We start from the raw sequence: 11,560 nt of genomic DNA on the forward strand, positions 1-11,560 counted from the left end.
GTGAATACCCGAGGCACTGACGATAGGCCAAACGGTAGAGCCTGAAACTGGTAATGGTTCTGGCGTATTGCAAACCGCAAGAACCTCTGATGAGGCTGCCAAATCGGAATGTGTAAGTACGCATCCTTGAGATCAAGCGCAATCATGAACTCCTTTGGCTCTAAACTTACAATCACTGAGCGCAGAGATTCCATCTTGAATCTGTAGTAAGTTACGTACCGATTGAGACCCTTTAAGTTCAATATTGGCCTGACTGAGCCATCCGGCTTCGGTACCACAAAGACTGGAATAATAACCCTGACACTGTTGGTGTACAGGGACCGGAATCAAAACTGCTGAATCCAGTAGGGACTGAATGGCAATTTGCAGAACCGCCCTCTTGTCGTCCGACAGAGGCAATCCTGTCTTGAAAAACCGCAGTGGCGGAAGACAGTCGAACTCTATTTTGTAACCTTTTAACACTAAATTGCGGATCCACCCATCCGCGGATGTCTGGAACCACGCCAAATGGAACATCTGAAGGCGTGCTCCCACAATCGGAGAACCGAGATGGGCTGGTAGCCCGTCATGCCACTGGCTTGTCGGTAACCTTAGCGTCCTGACGACTTGTGTTGGTTTGTTGGAAACCACGACCACGTCTACCAGGCGTGGCTGTTCCTCTGTCACGTCCGCATAAGGACTGCGGTCTAAAGGATTTGAACGAAGGTCCAGAGTACCTCCTTCTTGGTACCGGTGGAGGCAATGGTAAGAAAACCGACTTTCCACCCGTAGCCTCAGAAATCCATGTGTCCAATTCAGGACCAAACAACTTCTTGCCATCGTAAGGCAACGCCTCTATACCTCGTTTGACCTCTGCCTCCGCTTGCCAAGAACGCAGCCAGAGTGCTCGTCGTGCCGTAACTAGCGACGATTAAATACGAGAAGTGAGCTGACAGACGTCAGTAGAAGCTGTACAGAGATACTCCGCAGCCTCACACATTTGATCAGCAAGAAGTATAAGGTGTTCGTCATGGAGGGCAGACTTAAGTTCTGTTATCCATACTATGAGCGCCTTAGTGACCCAGATACCAACCAAGCCAGGTCTCAGCAGCACTCCTGCTGCTACATACATGGACTTTAGCATAGTTTCTATTTTGCGATCTGAAGGGTCTTTAAGCGTAGGAGCCGCTGGCACTGGTATGGTTAATTTCTTCGTAAGCTTCGACACTGACGAATCAACTATAGGTGGATTCTCCCATGTACATGTCACCGAGTCTGGAAACGGGTAACTAGACTTAAATCTGCGAGGTATAGAAAACCGTTTATCTGGAATCTGTCGAGTTTCTACTAACATCTTATTAAGAGACTCCGACACAGGAAAACTTATTGGAGTTCTCTGTCGTTTAGTAAATACGACCTGATCATTTGTGAGAGGCTCCTCAGTTTCTGTAAACTTCAGAGACTGACGCACCGCTCTGATGAGATTATCAATTCCTGAGCTGTTAAAATCCTCACTATCTGACTCCACTTCGCCCTCCTCACCCTCATCTTGTGCCGTGAGGTCTGGCATGGAATCGTCAGAATGCAACATAGCAGAAACTGGTAAATCATAACACATATGAAATTTATCACGTCTACCCAAAATGGATTTGGACCTTTCGCAAGGCTGAGACCCCTCTGGTAGTTCTGGCGGTCTCACTCTAGACTCAGATCTTGCCGTTTCCCGCTCCTGTCGAGCGGCGGTCAATTCTGATTGCAACCCAGCCAGTACATTTGCTAGCATTTCCCATGGAGGGTCCGGGGAGGAAATGGTCTTTAAAACCGGAGCAGAATGTTTATTCGGAACCGAATCCACAAAACATACTGTACATGTGGTAGATCCATCCAGTAACACACTGCTACAGACTTTGCAATTATGCTTTTTAGTTTTTGCTGGTGCCTTACTCATTATGGCGACAGACAATACAATACACAAAAAACAGACACTTGCACGACTCAGTAAAATAGTACCAAGGTGTCTCTATATATATATATATATATATATATATATATATATATATATATATATATATCTGGCCAAGTGCAGTACACGTGGCCAGTACTATGAAATGTGATCCCAAATTCCCACTAACACCCCTGCGCCTCCGGTGGAGTAGAGATGTAGTACTGGAACGTTCTGGAATCACAACAGGAAGACACAGGAAGCATGGTTAGAAATGGCTGCCATGCTTACCCATATAATCACAGTGCAGGTTAAAGTGACATTTATATGAAATCCTGTTTAATTAACCCTGCAGCCTAGCATACTGCTGTTGCTGCAGGTTTTCCCTCTCATGCCGCTGATTCTGTTACATAATCACAGTATAATTCCCCCCCTCCCCCCTCCGTTGCGGATGCAGTGCGGGCGGACAGCGCAGCGTGTGGGGCCGCCAGCGGTAGCCGGGTAGCGGGACGCGCAGGAACTGAGAGCGGGGAGCGCGTCTTGAAGCGCTGTGAACAGCGGCCGTGCAGCGGTGGGGGCCAGAGCAGCGGCGGCGCCTGCAGAGGGATCCCGGCGTCAGTCAAACAATGTCCCCACACAGCGGGGCGGCAGCGGAAGCTGACCACCCCGTTCAACATACCTTGACTCCTGCTGCTTGTGGTGAGGCTCCGACGGGGCTTCTCTGCAAGCGCCGGCCAGCCTGTGCAGGAGGATCTGTTTGGCTGTGAGGGAGCTCATTCAGTGAGGACCGACACGCCACAGCTGCTATTAGCAGCTTGCACTATCCCTGACCCTGCCTTTTGGTAGGGGGAAAGGGATGTGTATGAAAAAAGAAAAAGTCACTTAAAACAAAAAATATTCAAAAAAAAATCGTGGACCCAGCCACATTGACCTGTTGCTACTGCGAGCACAGAAAAAACACTGAGGTACTCGGGGATATGGAGGGGTGGAGTGTTCTAAATTTAAATATTCAGTGCCCTGTTTCCTACGGAAGCTGTCCATATCCCAAGAGTACTCCAGTGACCCCTAGTGGATGAAAAAGAAATGAGAATTGTGTCCACGTCCCAATATTGTGTCCTGACTGTATGTATAGTGTGGGGCAGAGAAGGGAAAGGGGGGACATGATGGAGACTGTCACATATATCAAGGGTGTTAACAAAGTCCAGGAGGGAAACATTCTTCACAGGAAAAGAAGTATTAGGACACGAGGACATGCACTGAGACTGGAGGGGGGGGGGGGGGGGGTTTCAGGGGAAATTTGAGGAAAAATGACTTCACAGAAAGGGTAGTGGACAGGTGGAACAGCCTCCCGTCAGAGGTGTTAGAGGATATGCCAATGGAGCAATTTATACATGCACGGGGATAGATATGATGCAAACAATGTGCCGGCTGCGGAATCCCAGCGGTCAAGATAAAGACACTGGAATACCATCACACGGGATATTCCTACTTATGGGTGTCCGAGCCCGCAAGGGGTCTCTTAGCGCTCGCCCCACTGACGGCATTCTGGCGGGCGGGATGACACTGTTGGGATCTTGACAGCCAACATCCCGCCCGCCGGTAAATAGTGTGTATTCCAGATAGATATAAGGATGTCCTTACAAGAGATAAGGAACAAATAAGTTTGGAGGTAAAAATATAGTAAAAAAGAGGCAGGACTAGATGGGCCAAGTGGTTCTTATCTGCCGTCACATTCTGTGTTTCTGGGTGTTTGTGGCTAATTTCAGGCACAGACCCCAATCCCTCCAACTCACACAGTACAAGAAACGGTGCTTTAATACTTGTTTTATTTAGGACTTTTAACAGTTCATAATACACAGCAATAATCATTTAAAGAATAACAAAATAAAAACAAAATCAGGAACATAACTGGTTCTCCATGTGGAGTCGGAGGTGATTTATTGGCACACGATATAAACAGAAAGAGGCGGGCCAAGACCTAGAAGAGGAACTGGTCACCTGACTGCTCCATGTATCGTACAGGTAAACCACCACTGGGAGAGTAATGGGAACCCAAAGTCGCCTGCTTCTCTGAGCGAGACCACCAGTGACCGCCATACACTGACCTGCGTGACGCTGGCGTTATCCTATGTAAGACACTGTGTATGATTACAGTTATAAGCCACTTACACCCTTATTGTTCCAATACTGTACAGCGAGCCATGAAAAGGCCATTACCGCGTGGAAGCCACTGAGAAGTGAATGAGCTGCCGCACCTGCCGCAGGGCTGGCCTAACCCAGTAGCCACCATTGGAAAATAAATAAACCCAAACCGAGTGACGGGTTTCATAGCCCTATTTACATGACATTATTGACCTCCTGAGAGCCCCTGACCACATAGTATGACCTGTACAGCTGCAGCGCCCCCTGACCACATAACACGACCTGTACAGCTGCAGCGCCCCCTGACCACATAGCACGACCTGTACAGCTGCAGCGCCCCCTGACCACATAGCACGACCTGTACAGCTGCAGCGCCCCCTGACCACATAACACGACCTGTACAGCTGCAGCGCCCCCTGACCACATAGCACGACCTGTACAGCTGCAGCGCCCCCATACCACATAGCATGACCTGTACAGCTGCAGCGCCCCCTGACCACATAACACGACCTGTACAGCTGCAGCGCCCCCTGACCACATAGCACGACCTGTACAGCTGCAGCGCCCCCATACCACATAGCATGACCTGTACAGCTGCAGCGCCCCCTGACCACATAGCATGACCTGTACAGCTGCAGCGCCCACAGACCACATAGCACGACCTGTACAGCTGCAGCGCCCCCTGACCACATAACACGACCTGTACAGCTGCAGCGCCCCCTGACCACATAGCACGACCTGTACAGCTGCAGCGCCCCCTGACCACATAGCATGACCTGTACAGCTGCAGCGCCCCCTGACCACATAGCACGACCTGTACAGCTGCAGCGCCCCCTGACCACATAACACGACCTGTACAGCTGCAGCGCCCCCTGACCACATAGCACGACCTGTACAGCTGCAGCTCCCCCTGACCACATAACACGACCTGTACAGCTGCAGCGCCCCTTGACCACATAACACGACCTGTACAGCTGCAGCGCCCCCTGACCACACAGCACGACCTGTACAGCTGCAGCGCCCCCTGACCACACAGCACGACCTGTACAGCTGCAGCGCCCCCTGACCACACAGCACGACCTGTACAGCTGCAGCGCCCCCTGACCACATAACACGACCTGTACAGCTGCAGCGCCCCCTGACCACATAGCATGACCTGTACAGCTGCAGCGCCCCCTGACCACATAACACGACATGTACAGCTGCAGCGCCCCCTGACCACATAGCATGACCTGTACAGCTGCAGCGCCCCCTGACCACATAACACGATCTGTACAGCTGCAGCGCCCCCTGACCACATAACACGATCTGTACAGCTGCAGCGCCCCCTGACCACATAACACGACCTGTACAGCTGCAGCGCCCCCCTGACCACATAGCATGACCTGTACAGCTGCAGCGCCCCCTGACCACATAACACGACATGTACAGCTGCAGTGCCCCCTGACCACACAGCATGACCTGCACAGCTGCAGCGCCCCATGACCACAGCATGACCTGTACAGCTGCAGCGCCCCCTGACCACAGCATGACCTGTACAGCTGCAGCGCCCCCTGACCACACAGCATGACCTGTACAGTTGCAGCGCCCCCTGACTACCCAGCATGACCTGTACAGCTGCAGCGCCCCCTGACCACCCAGCATGACCTGTACAGCTGCAGCGCCCCCTGACCACCCAGCATGACCTGTACAGCTGCAGCGCCCCCTGACCACCCAGCAAGACCTGTACAGCTGCAGCGCCCCCTGACCACACATGACCTGTACAGCTGCAGCGCCCCCTGACCACACAACATGACCTGTACAGCTGCAGCGCCCCCTGACCACACATGACCTGTACAGCTGCAGCGCCCCCTGACCACACAACATGACCTGTACAGCTGCAGCGCCCCCTGACCACGCAGCATGACCTGTACAGCTGCAGCGCCCCTTGACCACACATGACCTGTACAGCTGCAGCGCCCCCTGACCACACAACATGACCTGTACAGCTGCAGTGCCCCCTGACCACACATGACCTGTACAGCTGCAGCGCCCCCTGACCACACAACATGACCTGTACAGCTGCAGCGCCCCCATACCACACAACATGACCTGTACAGCTGCAGCGCCCCCTGACCACATAGCATGACCTGTACAGCTGCAGCGCCCCCTGACCACATAGCACGACCTGTACAGCTGCAGCGCCCCCTGACCACATAGCATGACCTGTACAGCTGCAGCGCCCCCTGACCACATAGCATGACCTGTACAGCTGCAGCGCCCCCTGACCACATAACATGACCTGTACAGCTGCAGCGCCCCCTGACCACACAGAATGACCTGTACAGCTGCAGCGGAGAGAGTCCCCAATCCTGAGTGTGTTTGTCCAGAAATCACATTTGTGTAATAGCCCGTGAGATGCTCTTCAGAGTCACATTGTGGGTCCTGACGTGTTTATCATTAAACTCCGAAAATTATTTGTCTGGATAAGTAACATTGTAATTAGTATGGCGCAACTCTTGTGGCGTTCATTAAGCCACTCTGAGATGTGCAAATTGCTGGAGAGGCAGCGTGCGGATATACAACGTGCAATCTGAGATCCCCGTACCGCCTACACACAGGCACAGCAAGCGTTCCGTGGTCACCGCCCACACACAGGCGCAGCAAGCGTTCCGTGGTCACCGCCCACACACAGGCACAGCAAGCGTTCCGTGGTCACCGCCCACACACAGGCACAGCAAGCGTTCCGTGGTCACCGCCCACACACAGGCGCAGCAAGCGTTCCGTGGGCACCGCCCACACACAGGCACAGCAAGCGTTACGTGGTCACCGCCCACACACAGGCACAGCAAGCGTTCCGTGGGCACCGCCTACACACAGGCACAGCAAGCGTTCCGTGGTCACCGCCCACACACAGGCACAGCAAGCATTCCGTGGTCACCGCCCACACACAGGCACAGCAAGTGTTCCGTGCGTGATCCGGTATGTATAATAACATAGTATATATCAGTACATTAGTAACATCAGTGAGGCTCTTTGCCAATATTGTTTTATTCGCTATGACTTTAATACTGACTTACCCACTGCCAGTTCCGATGCAGGTGCAGTTATACACTTCGCACAGGGTAAGTACTGTCACTATATATAAAACAAGGCATGACGCACGGACTCATGCACACAAAGCTGTGTAACCTGCCACCAAAACACACTATAGTCCCTTTTTTGAAACCCCCACCCACATTATTCTTCCACTTGGTCCCCCTCCTTCTACTATTCTGTATCCTCGTGGCTTAAAATTCTGTTTCAAAGCTAAAATGATTAATGCAAATAGTGTATAATACACACTCTGACATTATAATGTGCCGCCTGGTCTGCAGTACACAGAAGTAGATTTGTTTTGAACGCGGCTATGAAAATATAGATGTACTTCTAAAGAAAGGCGTCATCTGCATCGTGTCTCCCCGCACAGTGAGGGCAACGCATTGGAAGGTGGGAGTCAGTACTTCTGGTGACGTATGAGACAATGAGCATATAGCAAACTGGTACATACAGAAGGAGCCCTGCTCATCTATCCCTTTAATAAGAGTGATTGAGCCAGGGCAGTCAGACTTCATCCTCTGCTCTATTGTCCTCTCTGTATTGTATTGCGGCTGAGAACAATAGATGAAAGGCGTATGCTAATAAACCTTGGTGCACCTAGGTGCAGCAGAGAAGCCAAGATTGATGCTTTGTATGTTTGGAAATACTACATACATATGGGTTGTGTATGTGATGCCGGCACTCAGCATTCCGAGAGATCTGTGGGTACATGTAACTAAAAGGCTTCAATGGGATAACTGGCGTCAGCTGCTACTGGGGCCAAACTTGAGAAAAACGAAGCTTTTTGGAGCTTGGTGAAGAGAGCATTTCTGCAGTCACCATGGAAAGGCACATTGTGACCAAAACCAGAGCGCTGCCCGCCTGGACACAGCATATGGCAATCACCTGTTCTGTAGGAGTGCCGGCACGCAGTCTCCCGGGGCAACTGGCAGCACTTGTGCGTTTGGTGCGTACACATTCATCCTGCATTGTGGGAATGCACCTCTCAATGATCAAAGGAATTCTCTGCCTGAGCGATAGCACAGGTTCCAAGCCTGCACCCTACCCAAAATGATCATTTATATACATCTCCCACGCAGATATGACCGTAACCCAGGTTATCCCTATAACCCCGGCCCTGAAAATCCCACCTTTCTGACAGGACGGGCACAGCAGTGGGAATTGGGTAGTCATAGATTTGAGTGTTCTGCAGCCATTGATGGTAGGAGAATTCAGGTGTAGCTACACCACCGCAATCAGACTATAGATGGCGCCAAGGGGTAGACTGCTGCCAGTACGATTAATGGATCAGCGCCCAATTGGCGCATGTAGCAGTGTCACAAAGTAAGATTTGGTGTAACAATGATTTGTAAAGCATTCCTCGCCATACGGCAGCCCCTGGCGTGGTGGTAACATTAGCAGTAAGATGATCAGCGCATTCACCACATGGACCAACCATTCAAACACTGGCTACATCATGACGCGGCCTCAGTGATGTTAAGGGAGAAGATGCCAGAACACCGCACGTTTCTCTATGACATATTACCTACAATAGGTAATATTATAAAAGGCAACTAGCTAATACAATGATCTGCCAGGGTGTACACCCGAGCAGACACCTTGTGCTTCCTCACACCCGGCCATTGTGCTGTACACAGAAACAGATGTGCTTTTATATATACAGGTTGAGTATCCCTTATCCAAAATGCTTGGGACCAGAGGTATTTTGGATATGGGATTTTTCCGTATTTTGGAATAATTGCATACTATAATGAGATATCATGGTGATGGGACCTAAATCTAAGCACAGAATGCATTTATGTTACATATACTCCTTATACACACAGCCTGAAGGTCATTTAATACAATATTTTTAATAACTTTGTGTATTAAACAAAGTTTGTGTACATTGAGCCATCAAAAAACAAAGGTTTCACTATCTCACTCTCAGTCAAAAAAGTCCGTATTTCGGAATATTCCGTATTTCGGAATATTTGGATATGGGATACTCAACCTGTATATATATATATATATATATATATATATATATATATATATATATATATATGGAATGGTGTAGGCCAACCAAAAGATATAAATCTGCACTGGATATGACAATTGCAGTTCAGTAAATAACAAATATAGTCAAACCAACATGAAAGCCTACTATGATAATTCATTCAGCAAATGGTTGGTGGTGCTCCCGAAAAATAGTTGTAACAACTATGAAACAGGTATGGTCCTTTAAAGAAGAAAAAGGACAAAAAAGCAACTATATGCCTTTTCCAGGGCACACTTGAAAATTTGAAATGATGAATATATTAAAACATAACTTTTATTATTATATACTTAAAAAAGGGAAAGCGAGAGCAAGCGTCCACATTCAAGGAACATCAATGTTCACAAGTACTAGTGTACTATAATGTAGGAGAAATGAGCGAAAATAAGTGGTCCCTCATTCAATGAAATTATATATTATACTTATATCCTCTATAATAGGAGTTTTAATGGAATGAGGTTACTCCCTCGGGTCTAGTATAGTCAATAGATGCCAGGAACCTGCAATCAAGTTCCTGCCGTGGGTCCCAGAATTGTATTAAATATTGGAGAATAATATACCTACGGTACCTAGTATTCCCTGGTAGTTTCCTATCCAGGTACTGACCAGGCCCTGCAGTGCTTGGCTTCCAAGATCAGACGAGTTTGGGCATACTCAGTGCTGTCTGACCGTAGGTAAGTTTATCTCCTAGGCGCACCGTTTTCCGATTGTATCGGGACCCAGGATATGAATCACAGAAAAAATACATATAGGGTTTTGAGTAGTCAAAGGTCAGACTGCCAGAATGATAGCCGTAAAATATCATTTACCATTGCATTTACTGAAGGTTGCGTATTTCCCTCATAGATGGGTGTATCAAATCTACACATGCAGTAATATTAAATTGATGCTGAAAATACATTCATAACATAATTGTGGCAAACAGCAGGTACCACTGGAAATGTTTTTTTAAAACACTTTGACATAAAGCAATAGCCTGGGCAGAAAAAGGGCCAGTGATAGTCACAATTATTTGAAAGTAAAGCAATATCTTACAATCCTATATAGTTCAAGTACTGAGAATCCCTCTGCTGATCATGCAATTATGACAGAAATACCACAGGCAATGTATGCCACAGGAGATCATTTAAATTGAAGTCATGGTGTAAGCAAAAAAAAGGAGAGGGGAGAGAGGAGGGCTATTTAAGAGCCACAGATATTTGAGAGTAAAGCAATATATCAGTATCAGATAATAAAATTCAGTATATTACCCAGTATAGTAAATTCTGAGATTAATTGCTACATAAGTGCATCTGTCCCTTGCATACAGATTCCTCTTTTATCCACCCTTGCGTTATAATCATATATTGATAGCAGTTTTAACCATGCAGAACCATAAATAGTATAAATGCATCAATATTAGAAGCCTCCACCACATCCCTGATAGCTGGGAAGTATGTGGGGAATGCTTGTGACTGAAAAGGGGGAAAGTTGAGGCTGGGTGAGGGAACCCGTTTTCCGGCCTGAGGCCGGTGGTGTCTTACCCAACCTAACGAGGTTATCTGTGAGCCGGGGGACAAGCCTGGAACCGAGGAGTGAGGCGCCGGCGGCCGCGGTCCGTACGACCGGAAGTTCGGGCACCGGAACCGGAAGTGACGCACGTTTCGCTCTGAGAGCTTGGTCACATGACTATCACTGGCCCTTTTTCTGCCCAGGCTATTGCTTATGTCAAAGTGTTTTAAAAAAAAACATTTCCAGTGGTACCTGCTGTTTGCCACAATTATGTTATGAATGTATTTTCAGCATCAATTTAATATTACTGCATGTGTAGATTTGATACACCCATCTATGAGGGAAATACGCAACCTTTAGTAAATGCAATGGTAAATGATATTTTACGGCTATCATTCTGGCAGTCTGACTTTTGACTACTCAAAACCATATATGTATTTTTTCTGTGATTCATATCCTGGATCCAAATACAATCGGAAAACGGTGCGCCTAGGAGATAAACTTACCTACGGTCAGACCGCACTGAGTATGCCCAAACTCGTCTGATCTTGGAAGCCAAGCACTGCAGGGCCTGGTCAGTACCTGGATAGGAAACTACCAGGGAATACTAGGTACCGTAGGTATTTTATTCTCCAATATTTAATACAATTCTGGGACCCACGGCAGGAACTTGATTGCAGGTTCCTGGCATCTATTGACTATACTAGACCCGAGGGAGTGACCTCATTCCATTAAAACTCCTATTATAGAGGATATAAGTATAATATATAATTTCATTGAATGAGGGACCACTTATTTTCGCTCATTTCGCCTACATTACATACTTACCTACATTCTGGCTGCTCTCTGCGGGAGAGAGCAGCCAGGTCGTCTCAGAGGGCGGGCAGGGG

At 48.5% G+C, this 11,560-nt stretch overlaps 1 long non-coding RNA gene and 2 pseudogenes across 1 annotated transcript; 1 reads left to right on the forward strand and 2 right to left on the reverse strand.

The window, feature by feature from the left end:
- Positions 1–3,729: 3,729 nt before the first annotated feature.
- On the reverse strand, positions 3,730–9,408 carry LOC134944075 (uncharacterized). The gene is made up of 2 exons (XR_010181844.1): positions 4,536–9,408; positions 3,730–4,497 (listed from the first exon to the last, which is right to left on the reverse strand). It is a non-coding gene; the product is annotated as an uncharacterized LOC134944075 (long non-coding RNA).
- A 328-nt stretch (positions 9,409–9,736) lies between these two features.
- On the reverse strand, positions 9,737–9,855 carry LOC134946158 (5S ribosomal RNA; annotated as a pseudogene).
- Positions 9,856–11,174: 1,319 nt separating this feature from the next.
- Positions 11,175–11,293, forward strand: LOC134947191 (5S ribosomal RNA; annotated as a pseudogene).
- Positions 11,294–11,560: the final 267 nt, after the last annotated feature.

Source organism: Pseudophryne corroboree, chromosome 7 (assembly GCF_028390025.1).
Source record: "Pseudophryne corroboree isolate aPseCor3 chromosome 7, aPseCor3.hap2, whole genome shotgun sequence".
In the NCBI taxonomy this organism is placed as follows: Eukaryota; Metazoa; Chordata; class Amphibia; order Anura; family Myobatrachidae; genus Pseudophryne; species Pseudophryne corroboree.